This window comes from Saccostrea echinata, unplaced genomic scaffold (genome assembly GCF_033153115.1).
Source record: "Saccostrea echinata isolate AGI-Se365-2 ecotype Australia unplaced genomic scaffold, CSIRO_AGI_Sech_v1 ptg000009l, whole genome shotgun sequence".
Lineage (NCBI taxonomy): Eukaryota > Metazoa > Mollusca > Bivalvia > Ostreida > Ostreidae > Saccostrea > Saccostrea echinata.
Genome location: NW_026889758.1, coordinates 26,247,455 through 26,259,450, shown reverse-complemented (window position 1 = coordinate 26,259,450; position 11,996 = coordinate 26,247,455). Strand labels below are relative to the sequence as shown.

The 11,996-nt window shown below is 35.9% G+C and overlaps 1 long non-coding RNA gene across 1 annotated transcript; it reads right to left on the bottom strand.

The window, feature by feature from the left end:
- Positions 1-8,343: 8,343 nt before the first annotated feature.
- On the bottom strand, positions 8,344-9,032 carry LOC133182115 (uncharacterized). The gene is made up of 2 exons (XR_009720515.1): positions 8,797-9,032; positions 8,344-8,509 (listed from the first exon to the last, which is right to left on the bottom strand). It is a non-coding gene; the product is annotated as an uncharacterized LOC133182115 (long non-coding RNA).
- Positions 9,033-11,996: the final 2,964 nt, after the last annotated feature.

Here is an 11,996-nt window from a genome sequence, read left to right as displayed (position 1 = left end):
CTTACACTGAAATTTTATTTTCGTATAAAGACAAGTAGATTTGACACATTGTTCTGCAAACAAAGATATATCAGAATTTGAATAAGAAAATAAATAAGGGCTTGGTTGAGGAAAGCGTGAATAAGGAAATTGAAGGAAGTATTAGTGGTAACGTTTGTGCATTGAGAGTCTTTTCGATTATTATTCTGTCCACATTGTATAATATTTTTATCGTTTTTTTACCGTTGACGTTTGAGTCACAGAACAATGTAACTACCTTGTTAATCAATATTCTACATGAAGTACTACAGTGAAATATTTTCAAGTCCGCCAGAATCAGATTTGAAAGTTACGTAATTTCATACTTCTTACACATATTCAAATTTGGGGCATCACTGTCAAATTCTTTAAGATCATGAATAAAAAGCTTAACACAGCTTTCTTCCACTTTCTTAAGGAACATCTTACACTTCTTAGCACGTTTAAACTTTAGTGTTTAGCTAAACACCTATAGTTGTTCAGTTTCTAAACACTACAGTGACGTTTTATTTTTTACTTTTAAGCCATATTTCTACAGGGTATAATTTATAGTCCAAAATGATGGATTTCTTTACTAGTGGTAAAGATGTGGTGAACTTAAATGATAAAAAGCCTTGAAAACGAAAGTGACAAGTGGAGATCTTCCTGAAAAAAAAAATCAATCTAAAGAATTTCTTGGATTCAACAAAACAAGAAAATCTTTAAAGGAATATTCATCTAATGAATAAGTAGGGTTTTGAGATTAAAAGAAAAGCTCTCAAGACTATTCTATCCATTTCTCGCATCAATTCTCTTTTACATCTTCTGAAGAAATGTCATTTATAAATTTATATTTACATTTCCAATAAATTTCCCTTATGATTCTTTTCAAAATAGAATACAACTTGCATTTTCTCATGGACTACCATGAATGGTCATGAATATCTCCATTGTTACGTCATAATACCTTACTTGACGTCAAAACTATTATAATAGTGCAAACTAATTTGCTTTAAAAATGACAGTTGAATGGCATTATTTGTGGCAAATCATCAGAAAAATAATGTAAATATAAGAAATGAATTTTAATTTTTGAAAATTCATGAGGTATATGAACTACAACGCTTCACGCCGACATATTTATCATGAAGCTCTAACGCGCTTCATGAAATATGCCGGCGTGAAGCGTCGTAGTTCATGTCCTCATGAATCTTCAAAAATTAAATTCATTTCTTGAATAGAAGTCCCCGTCTATGCTGTCTGGAACAGCTAGCTAAACCTCACACCTCACACCTCATACTTGATCATTGAAGAACACATGGTAACTGGTTCCATATTTATTAACAAGCGAATTCATATTCCAATCAGTGAATGAGCGAATGAGCCTAGGTGAGTGAGACAAAGTGAGCCTATGTGAGTGAGCCTAAGTGAGCGAGTGAGTCTACACGAGCGAGTAAGCGAATGAGCGAGTGAGCGAATGAGGTAAATAACTGAAATAAACAAAATCAAATACTATAATACTGATATACCAAAAAGACAATAACGGTGTTCCATAGAAATAGCTCACTTATAAACCTTATCATAATAACAAATTACTATAAAGCATATTAGATAAATTGAATAACAATAACTAATTCTCGTGACTTCAGTGACTTTAAACTTTACAAAAAATACCGGTCTGAATAAGTTTTCAATACACAAAAACTCTATAAATAATCACCAAAAAACTTTACAAATAATAGGTATGAAGTTACAAAAGTTTCCTATAAAAACTTACATGGTAATAGGCCACAAATCGTAAGAAGGTAGAATGTTACATGTACATCCTCATGGATGGAACTCTAATGGCAGACTGAATGAAAACTTGCACGAGAAAATGAGGGAGATAACTCCTGACACAAAAGATTTCCACTCAAGGAAGATAATTCAAAAATTTACAAAGAAGGATAACTCTTTCTGATATCTGAATAATACACATATTTCACTCCGTATAATTACACAAAAAAGCAAACAAAAATAAATAAAAAATAAGAACTGTGACAGCACACTCCCCGTCTGATGTTTCTAACATCACATATACAATTACAAGCTATACATCAATGTCATTGGATAGTAGCAGCACCATCTCTGTAACTGGACGAATGAATGTTGACGACTGGCAACCGCGTTTCGCGACACGAATTTCAGCTTTACGAACTTTCCCGTCATCACTGGGAAACACTTTCACAATGACACCCATAGGCCAAAGGTTACGATGAACATCTTTATCGCGAAGTAACACAATATCACCTTGTGTAATGTTTCTTTCACTACGCGTCCACTTGCGACGAATCTGTAAAGTATAAAGATACTCTTTTCTCCAGCGTGTCCAGAATAAATCTGCCATATGCTGTACGCGTTTCCACTGAGCTTGATACATGTTCATCTTGTCAACAGGAAGGTCGACGATCACAGGAGTTTTCTGGGTAAGTATCATGGAAGGGCTCAGAGGGTACGGTTCATCTGCATCTTCCGATAAGGGGACTAATGGTCTGGCATTTACGATTGCTGAAACTTCTGCCATAAATGTCGTCAGTGTTTCATGAGTTAGTGATCTAGCTGGTATCTCCAACATAACTGCATCAATCACACGTCTTACTACTCCAATTAGGCGTTCCCATGCGCCACCCATATGCGAAGAGTGGGGTGGATTAAACTTCCAAGTAGTTCCACACTCATAAAGGAAGTTTTTGATTTTACCGTCTTCCAAGTTGAGTCCAGTTGAATCAATTTTCAGGTCATTTATAGCACCCACGAAATTGGTTCCTTGATCTGAACGAATTTGGGTAACTTTTCCTCGAATGGCTTCAAACCGCTTAAAGGCATTGATAAATGATGAAGAGCTTAACTCCTCCACAACTTCAATGTGAATTCCTCTCGTTGTAAGGCAGGTAAATAAGATTGCCCATCTTTTCGAGTTTGCAGATCCTCCACGCGTCCGACGAGTAACTATCTCCCATGGTCCAAACGTATCCAGGCCAATGTAAGTAAATGGTGGACTAGGCTCCAAACGATCGGTAGGAAGGTCCGACATTTTTTGACACAATAGCTTTCCACGTAATTTTCTGCATTTGACACAGTTGTGAAGTATGGATGAAACTAATTTTCTGGCTCCTATTATCCAGAATCCAGCACTACGAATCGCTCCTGCTGTTAAGTGGCGACCTTGATGTTTACAGAGTTCATGATAGTCACGAACAATCAACAACGCTATATGATGGTTTCTGGGTATTATCACTGGATTTTTCTCATTGATTGGTAAAGAACTTTTGTTGAGACGTCCTCCGACTCTCAGTATTCCATCTTTATCCAAGAATGGCGAAAGAGGTAAAATGTTACTATCTCTAGGTAGAGGTTTTTCTTTCAATATGCACTGAATTTCTTCTAAATACACTTCATTCTGCACAATTTTGATGATAAGTTTCTCAGCTTTGTTGAAATTTTCCACAGTTCTTGAATCTTCACACACATGCCACCCAGAGCATTTACTGTCTCCTTGTTGAAAGGAATGTGCTATATGCTGAAGTCTGGCAATAGTTTCAACAAGTTTCCTCCATTGCGAAAAACATGAGAATCTTTCTGATTTCAGTCCAAGTCTAGAGATGTCAACCTTTAGACAAGTGATTTCTTGTCTGACTTCCCTGTCTGAATCTGGGTCCACCATCTCATAAGATACGCATGGGTGCTGAATCTGTTGTAAGTGTGCAGGTGATGGTCCTAAGAGCCAAGTACTGTTTTGTAGAGCTTTAACTGGTATCTGTCTTGTTGCTTGATCAGCTGGATTTTTGTCTGTTGATATGTATGACCACTGATCTGGTTTGGTCACTTTACGAATTTGCATCACTCTGTTTGCCACATACTGATAGAATCTCCTTGAATTGTTGAAAATATATCCCAACACTACTTTACTATCACAGTAAAACTTAAAATGTTCAATCGGTAATTCTAGCTGTTCTGATACACACTTAGCAATTTCCACAGCTAGCACAGCGCCACAAAGTTCTAAACGTGGTATCGAATGTCCTTTTAAGGGCGCAAGTTTTGATTTGCCGAGGATAAATCCAAAGTTTCCTTGTGATTCTACATAGGCCACTGCTGATATTGCTGATTCTGAAGCATCACAAAAAATGTGAATTGTTTTGTTCATTGTCTCACTCCACGACTGAGTCAGTTCTATGTAAACTCTTGGGATGTGTAGATTTTGGAGATGTTGTAAGGAATTTTTCCATTTTTCCCACTGAGTAGACTGATTTTCTGGTAAAGGTTCATCCCAGTTGACCGTTTCTTGAAGTAGATTCCTCATAAGTGACTTGCCTTGGATGATAATTGGGGCGAGAAATCCTAGGGGGTCAAATATACTATTTATTGTTGATAACACACCTCTTCTTGTGAATGGTTTGACATCATTTGAAATTTTAAAGAAAAACGAATCTGACTGTAAGTCCCAATTAAGTCCTAGACTGCGCTGTGTTGGTAGATTGTCTTTTGATAAATCCAAGTCTTTCATTTCACTTGACAGATCACTAGGTGGAAAAGCGTTCATAACTTCCTGGTTGTTTGAAGCTATTTTGTGTAGACGTAATTTCCCATAACTCAATGCTTTCTGTGTTCTTTTCATTAGGTCCACAGCTTTTTCTACAGTAGGTTGTGATGTTAATCCATCATCCACATAAAAATCACGTTCTACATACTGAATTACATCTGTCCCAAACATATCTTCTACTTCCTTCACAGTCTTGCGTAATCCGTAGGTTGCGATGGCTGGCGAGGGACTGTTTCCGAAGACGTGAACAGTCATACGGTATTCGATCAGTCTCTTTTCAGGATTGTTGTCTTCATGCCATAGAAATCGCAAGAAATTTCGATGAGGTTCACAGACTTTAAAACAATAAAACATCTGTTCAATATCTCCAATTAATGGGACTTTCTCTCTGCGGAACCGTAGTAAAACACCCAGAAGACTGTTTGTCAAGTCTGGTCCGGTAAGTAGTACGTCGTTAAGCGACTTTCCTTCAAATTTTGCTGAAGAATCAAACACAACTCGAATTTTGTTTGGTTTCTTTGGGTTGTAAACTCCAAACAATGGTAAGTACCAACACTCTTCTCCATTCTGTAGAGGCGGTGCTATTTCTGCATGATGATTCTTGAACAATGCATCCATAAATTCCACAAAATGTTCTTTCTTTGTAGGATCGTTCTGCAAAGTGTAATCTAACTGTTTTGCTCTCTTCCTAGCTTGATCATAGTTGTTTACTAGTCTTTGACGGTCCTTACGAAAAGGAAGTGGAGCTTGCCAATGTCCATCAAGATCTTTTGTAAATTCTAAATTCATGATGTCTAAGAACTCATGATCATCCATAGAAAGTCCTAACTTTTCATCATTCTCTGTCCTCTGAAAAACACTTTCACCAATTTCAGTTTTTGTACACATGATGTTTGTTGAGGTTTCATTGAGGATTTTTTCTTTGACCTGTAAGTTACTGTTGCAAGGTAGCATCAGAGTTGGACGGCCATCAGGTAGAACACAAGTTTTCATGACATTAATGACATCTGGTTTATGGGTTTTTCCCAAACAAGTCTCACCAATGATAGTCCAACCAAGGGACAGTTTTTGGGCATAGGGTTGATTTCCCAATCCAATGTGTTGGTCTAAAACGTGATGTGCTTTGGTTATGTCCCTTCCTATCAGTAACAGGATTTCTGCATTAGGATCAACTGGTGGTATGTGATCAGCAATGTCATGCAAATGTTCATAATGTAGGGCTACATCTGGTGTAGGAATTTCCTCTCTGACTTCAGGAATTTCATCACACTCAATGATGGTAGGTATATCTATACAGTTTTGTCCATCTAATGACTCAACAACTAATCCATGAACTTTACGTCCTGACCTTTGAACTTTTCCTGAACAAGATGTTAACAGGTAATTTGTCATAGTTCCATGAGTGTCCATAAGATCAAAGAGTTCTGTTTTAGCAAGTGTTCTGTTTGACTGGTCATCAATCACTGCATAAATTTTCACAGATTTTTGCGGACAGTGTTTTGGGTACACATGCACCAGAATGGTTTTAGCACAAGATTTTCCACCAAATGTTTGTCCACAGATTTGTGTACACTTAGAATTCACAGCTGGGTTGTTCACATTTTCAGAATCTAAAACTTGTCTCTCAGTGAAATTCTCCCCGCCATAGTTTCTCCAAGGGTATGAAGTCTGAACTTTTGTCCTGTTCACATGTAATGGTGATGTGTGAAATTTGCTTCCACATTCTCCACACTGCACATCAGAATGACACTCTGCTTGTTTATGATCTCTTGAACAACATCTATAACACAAATTGTTATCTTTCAAGATCTTCCTCCGTTCGTCAAATGGCTTTGTTCTGAAAGCTCTGCACTGTTCCAAGGAATGGTTTGTCTTATGAAGGGGACACTGGTTTTCTTTTCCTGAGTTACGAAGAATCTGTGGTTGCCGAGACACAGCTGTTTTCCTGCTTGAAATCTTCAGAGTTTTGTCACTGTGTTTCTGCATATGCAAGTTTCTATCTGTATAAGCAAAACTGGGATTGTTCTTGATACGGCTTTGCTCACGAATAAAGTTTGCAAATACATGAAATGGGGGAAACACAACATGATGTTCACTTATGTATTTCACTGCTGTATTCGTCCATTTTTCTTGAAGTTGGTACGGAAGCTTCATGACGATAGGTGTCACTCCTGTCGACGCATCAAAATATGCAAGTAATGACTGGTAACGGATATCTTCTTTTGCTGCTAGGATTTCATCCAAAATATCAGACAAGTCATATAGACGACGATAATCTTTCGATGTAATAGGAGCAAATGAGTTCAGTTTTGTTTTTAAAGCAGATTCTATCATTTCAGGACAACCAAATCTCTCCTCTAATCTTTGCCAAATTCTCTGAAGTCCATGCACTGGATTGCTGGCACTTGCTGCTTTAATGCTGATAATCTGTTGTTGTGCTGATAGACTAATGAATTTGATAAGAAAGTCAATTTCCTCTTCTGGTGTCACTTGTAAGTCTCTCATAACAGATTTAAAGGTTGCTTTCCATGACGGGTAGAATTCAGGTTTGTCATTAAATTTGATGAGACGTGAAAGCATCAAGTCTTTTTTCAAGAGATAACGAGTGAAATCTGAAGTCACTGCTTGTCCTCCTACACTCCAGGACGGCTGTGGTGGAAAGTATGGAAGAGCCTGAGGATTCAGTATAGATGTACAAGGTTCTGGAATGCAACTCTGACTATGTTGATTAACATTTTCTTTCACAATAGTTTCAGGTTCTACACAAATGTTTTTATTTTGAGTTCTGATTTGAGCATGTTGCTCTACATATGATTTTGTACGTTCTTTACTGTCAACACTCTCTAAATGTTTAATACATGTATCACTATGACCACACTGACTTCCTTCCTCTTCACTGAGAATTTCCGCTTCAGCAACTGCGACTTCCTTTTTAACAGATAGTAATTGTAGATCTGCTTCTAAATCGTCTGTCATTTTCTGAGACTTAGCTCTTTCTAATGCTAGAAGAGATTGTTCCTTCTTAATTTTCATTTCAAGTTCGGTATATTTTAATTTGGCACGGGCAATTTCTGCTTTCTTTCTCTTTTCAGACAATGAGCTTTGTTTACTGCTGATTGAAGAAGTTTGTGAGGCATTTTCTTGTGATCTCTTAGTTGACCTATTTGAATGAACATCTTCTTCCTGAGGTGGTTTCTGTTCATGAAGCTGTGGTGACTGTTGGTACAATGCATTCAGTTTTCTGAAAGCAGTATCAAATAAGATAGAATATCCTTTCTTTGAAAACTTGAGTTTTTGAAGTTCATGTACACATTTTTCAGTTCGATGTCTTTCCAGAAAACCACAGAATTCACTGAAGAGTACGTCGAATGCATCTATTCTTGTTTCTAATTGTGATTTCAAATGTATGATGAGTTCTGGATTTTTAGAAGATGTGTGGTCTACTTCCTCGATGATAGTGTCTACATTTTTCCATAACTTTTGTAAACGAGCTGAGTAAGTGTTAATCTGTTTGTCTAGGAGTTCTTGACCTTTCTCAGTTAGATCCCTGTGACGTTTCGGCCTGGCAGAGGCCTGGTTTTTGTCATCTTCTTCTTGATCAACCATCTGGTGTTCGTCATCTTCTTCTTCTTGATGATGATCACTCATCCTCAAATTCTGGGTTTGGTTCTGGCCAATTGTCATTTATTTACTATGCTGTCTGGAACAGCTAGCTAAACCTCACACCTCACACCTCATACTTGATCATTGAAGAACACATGGTAACTGGTTCCATATTTATTAACAAGCGAATTCATATTCCAATCAGTGAATGAGCGAATGAGCCTAGGTGAGTGAGACAAAGTGAGCCTATGTGAGTGAGCCTAAGTGAGCGAGTGAGTCTACACGAGCGAGTAAGCGAATGAGCGAGTGAGCGAATGAGGTAAATAACTGAAATAAACAAAATCAAATACTATAATACTGATATACCAAAAAGACAATAACGGTGTTCCATAGAAATAGCTCACTTATAAACCTTATCATAATAACAAATTACTATAAAGCATATTAGATAAATTGAATAACAATAACTAATTCTCGTGACTTCAGTGACTTTAAACTTTACAAAAAATACCGGTCTGAATAAGTTTTCAATACACAAAAACTCTATAAATAATCACCAAAAAACTTTACAAATAATAGGTATGAAGTTACAAAAGTTTCCTATAAAAACTTACATGGTAATAGGCCACAAATCGTAAGAAGGTAGAATGTTACATGTACATCCTCATGGATGGAACTCTAATGGCAGACTGAATGAAAACTTGCACGAGAAAATGAGGGAGATAACTCCTGACACAAAAGATTTCCACTCAAGGAAGATAATTCAAAAATTTACAAAGAAGGATAACTCTTTCTGATATCTGAATAATACACATATTTCACTCCGTATAATTACACAAAAAAGCAAACAAAAATAAATAAAAAATAAGAACTGTGACAGCACACCGTCTTCGTTCGTGTTTCTTATCTGTCGGGCAAGCTCACATGTTCCTAAGTAACATGACAATATATGTATACTTTCACGTTATAACGCGAAAGTTTCGCGTTTATTCACGAAAGTTTTGCGTTATAACGTGAAATTTCGTTTTTATTCCCGAAAGTTACGCGTTATATCGCGAAAGTTTTGAGTTATAATGCAATTTTTTTTACGAAAATGAGTTCAATGGGCTTTCGTAGATATGTTTTTACCTAGATCTAGTAACAAAAGTAATTATTTCATATAATTGAAAATAAAATAGAACTTTTATTTTATAAATTAAATAAAATTTAAGAAACAAATATAATTGATGTTAATTTGGACACAGAGTTTTAAGCACACGAAATGTGAATTTACATACATTTATTTTTTTTAATACCATATAGAATGGACAGATTTTTGTAACATCAGAAAATGTGATTTATAATTTTAATATAAGACTTCTAATAAGATTTGAAGTTAAGAATTTCCTAAATTTTCTGTATAATATCATGACTTATATGTTGCTAGAGCATTTCACACGGAAATATAATAAAAGCGTGTTTAGAAACTTCTTTTACTTGGAAATTATTGACACTACGAATTTTGAAACGCATTTGTTTAACACATCCTTGCACTTTCACAAAGTAAATTTATCATTAATACTTAAGAAAAAGAGAAATTTTATTGTGTATTAATGAAAAATATTAACACTAAAATCCAGAAAATGCAGAGTAGAAATTTGAGAAAGCAAAACCAACTCACCAGTATTGTCAGTCCGTGCTCTGTGATGTGTGCAGAGTTTAGCTGATTGAACACACCCAGTGAAACGTAAAAATTAACAATAACAAGGCTAGTGTCCTGTTTACAAAAACAATGTTTGACGTGATGTGAAAAAGAATGTCGTTGTCATTGAATTCTAAGAATATTCATGTAAATTCAATTCATTTAACTGGTTTTATTTTTTGAATAAGAATATTCAAAATGTAAACAATGCAACTGTGCCCACGCCCCTTTAACCTCGATGCAACATGTAATAACACAAAATGTAATAGGCTAAAAAATGTGTTATTACATTTTGCGTTATTACATTCTGAGTTGACCTCTACACAAAATGTAATAATACAAAATGTTATGATTCAAAAGTGTATTATTACATTTTGCGATATTACATTCTGTGATAATCGCGACGGAAAATGTAATCACGCAAAATATAATTGTCTCAGTTTAATAGTTTTACTCCTGGCTTTATTAGTCACCTACTGGTGAAACCGGAGGGGATACAGGTCTCCTCTGCGTCTGTCCGTCCCTCTGACTTATGTCTGTCAGTCTGTCCCACTTGGTTTTCTGCACTTTTTTCTTTATGCTTTTGAGAATTGATTTGATACTTGCTGGGTAGCTTTAAAGTGACAAACTATAGATCAAGTCTGAATTTTGTCACGCTTGACCAACAGGTACTAGAGTAATTCCTCTTTTTATAATCGTGATCACGATCGGGTTCATGCAGCACTAAATGAATGCTCCAAGCGAGGTTGTCATGTTAAAGATAATTGATTTGAAACTTGTTTGGTAGCTTTATAAGGACAATCTATAGATCAAGTTTGAATTTTTTCACGTTTGACCAGCAGGTGCTACAGTAGATTAGTTTTAAACATTCCTCTTTTTTACAATCGGGTTCGTGTTGCACTAAATTAATGTGGTTTTTTTTTCAGGTTAAAGACAGTTAGTAATACTGTGCATTGTTTTCAGCAATTTCTACCAGCGAATTCTTAATATACTTGGCGAAATAACACCAGATGCAATAAAGAATGGATATTTTTCCCGATTTGAATTTTTATGTTCCCCAAACGAATTTTTCACGGAAGACCTTATAGTGATTCTACTGTTTCTTATTATTATTAGGTCTTCCGTTTTCAACGGAAGACCTATAGTGATTCTACTGTTTCTTATTAGGTCTTCCGTTTTCAACGGAAGACCTATAGTGATTCTACTGTTTCTTATTATTATTATTTTTTTGACTTTCTAATTTTGTGCACGCGATTTCTCGAAGACTATTGGATGGATTTACATGAAATTTTCAGGAAAGATGTGTCGTAACATGAACTTGATCTATCTGAGAGAAAATTTGGAAATTCGCTTCCGGTGCCAAGTTAAGGACCATTTTCTGAATTCAAAATGAAATTTTGTCCGCGGATAATCTCAGAAACGGTAAAAGATATCAATGTGAAACTTTCAGGGATTATAGATCGTAATAGGTACAAGGCGGGTCGCTACTTTTCGTTCGTCGTCGGCACTTCCGGTCGCTCACGGAAGTGATCAAAGAAATCGTAAAATTTCAACTTTCCCTTTTTAAATCAATACTTACATCACATTATTGCATCTCTTTTGTAGTTTCGAAATATGTTTGTCCCACCGGAAACAAAAACGTCAACTTCCGGTTACAAGAGAAAAACGACATAATTTGAGTATTTTTCTTTCCCGTTCAGATCTTTTGTAGATAAAGTATTTGAAATGAATTTTAAATATGTTATTCAGACTGCAAATGTCTAGAGTGACCTCAAATATCTTTGTAAAATTCACTTCCGGTTGCGTGCTTTTCTGTCATCAAAGTGAGAAGTTGTCTGAGGAAGATCTCGGAAACGGTAAGAGATTAAGACACCAAACTTATATGAGCAACAGACCTTAAGATGTAGGCAAAACCATTTGGGTTCAGAGCGTCAGCCGTCACTTCCGGTCGTCACAGGAAGTGATCAAAGAAATCGAAAACTTCAACTTTTCTTTCTTTAAATTAAAAATTGTATCACTTTCTTGCATCTTTTTCGCAGATTCGAAAGATGTTGGTCCCACCGGAAACAAAAAACTACAAAATTTGAGTATTTTACTTTCCTATAAATATTCTTTATAGATAATGTATTTGAA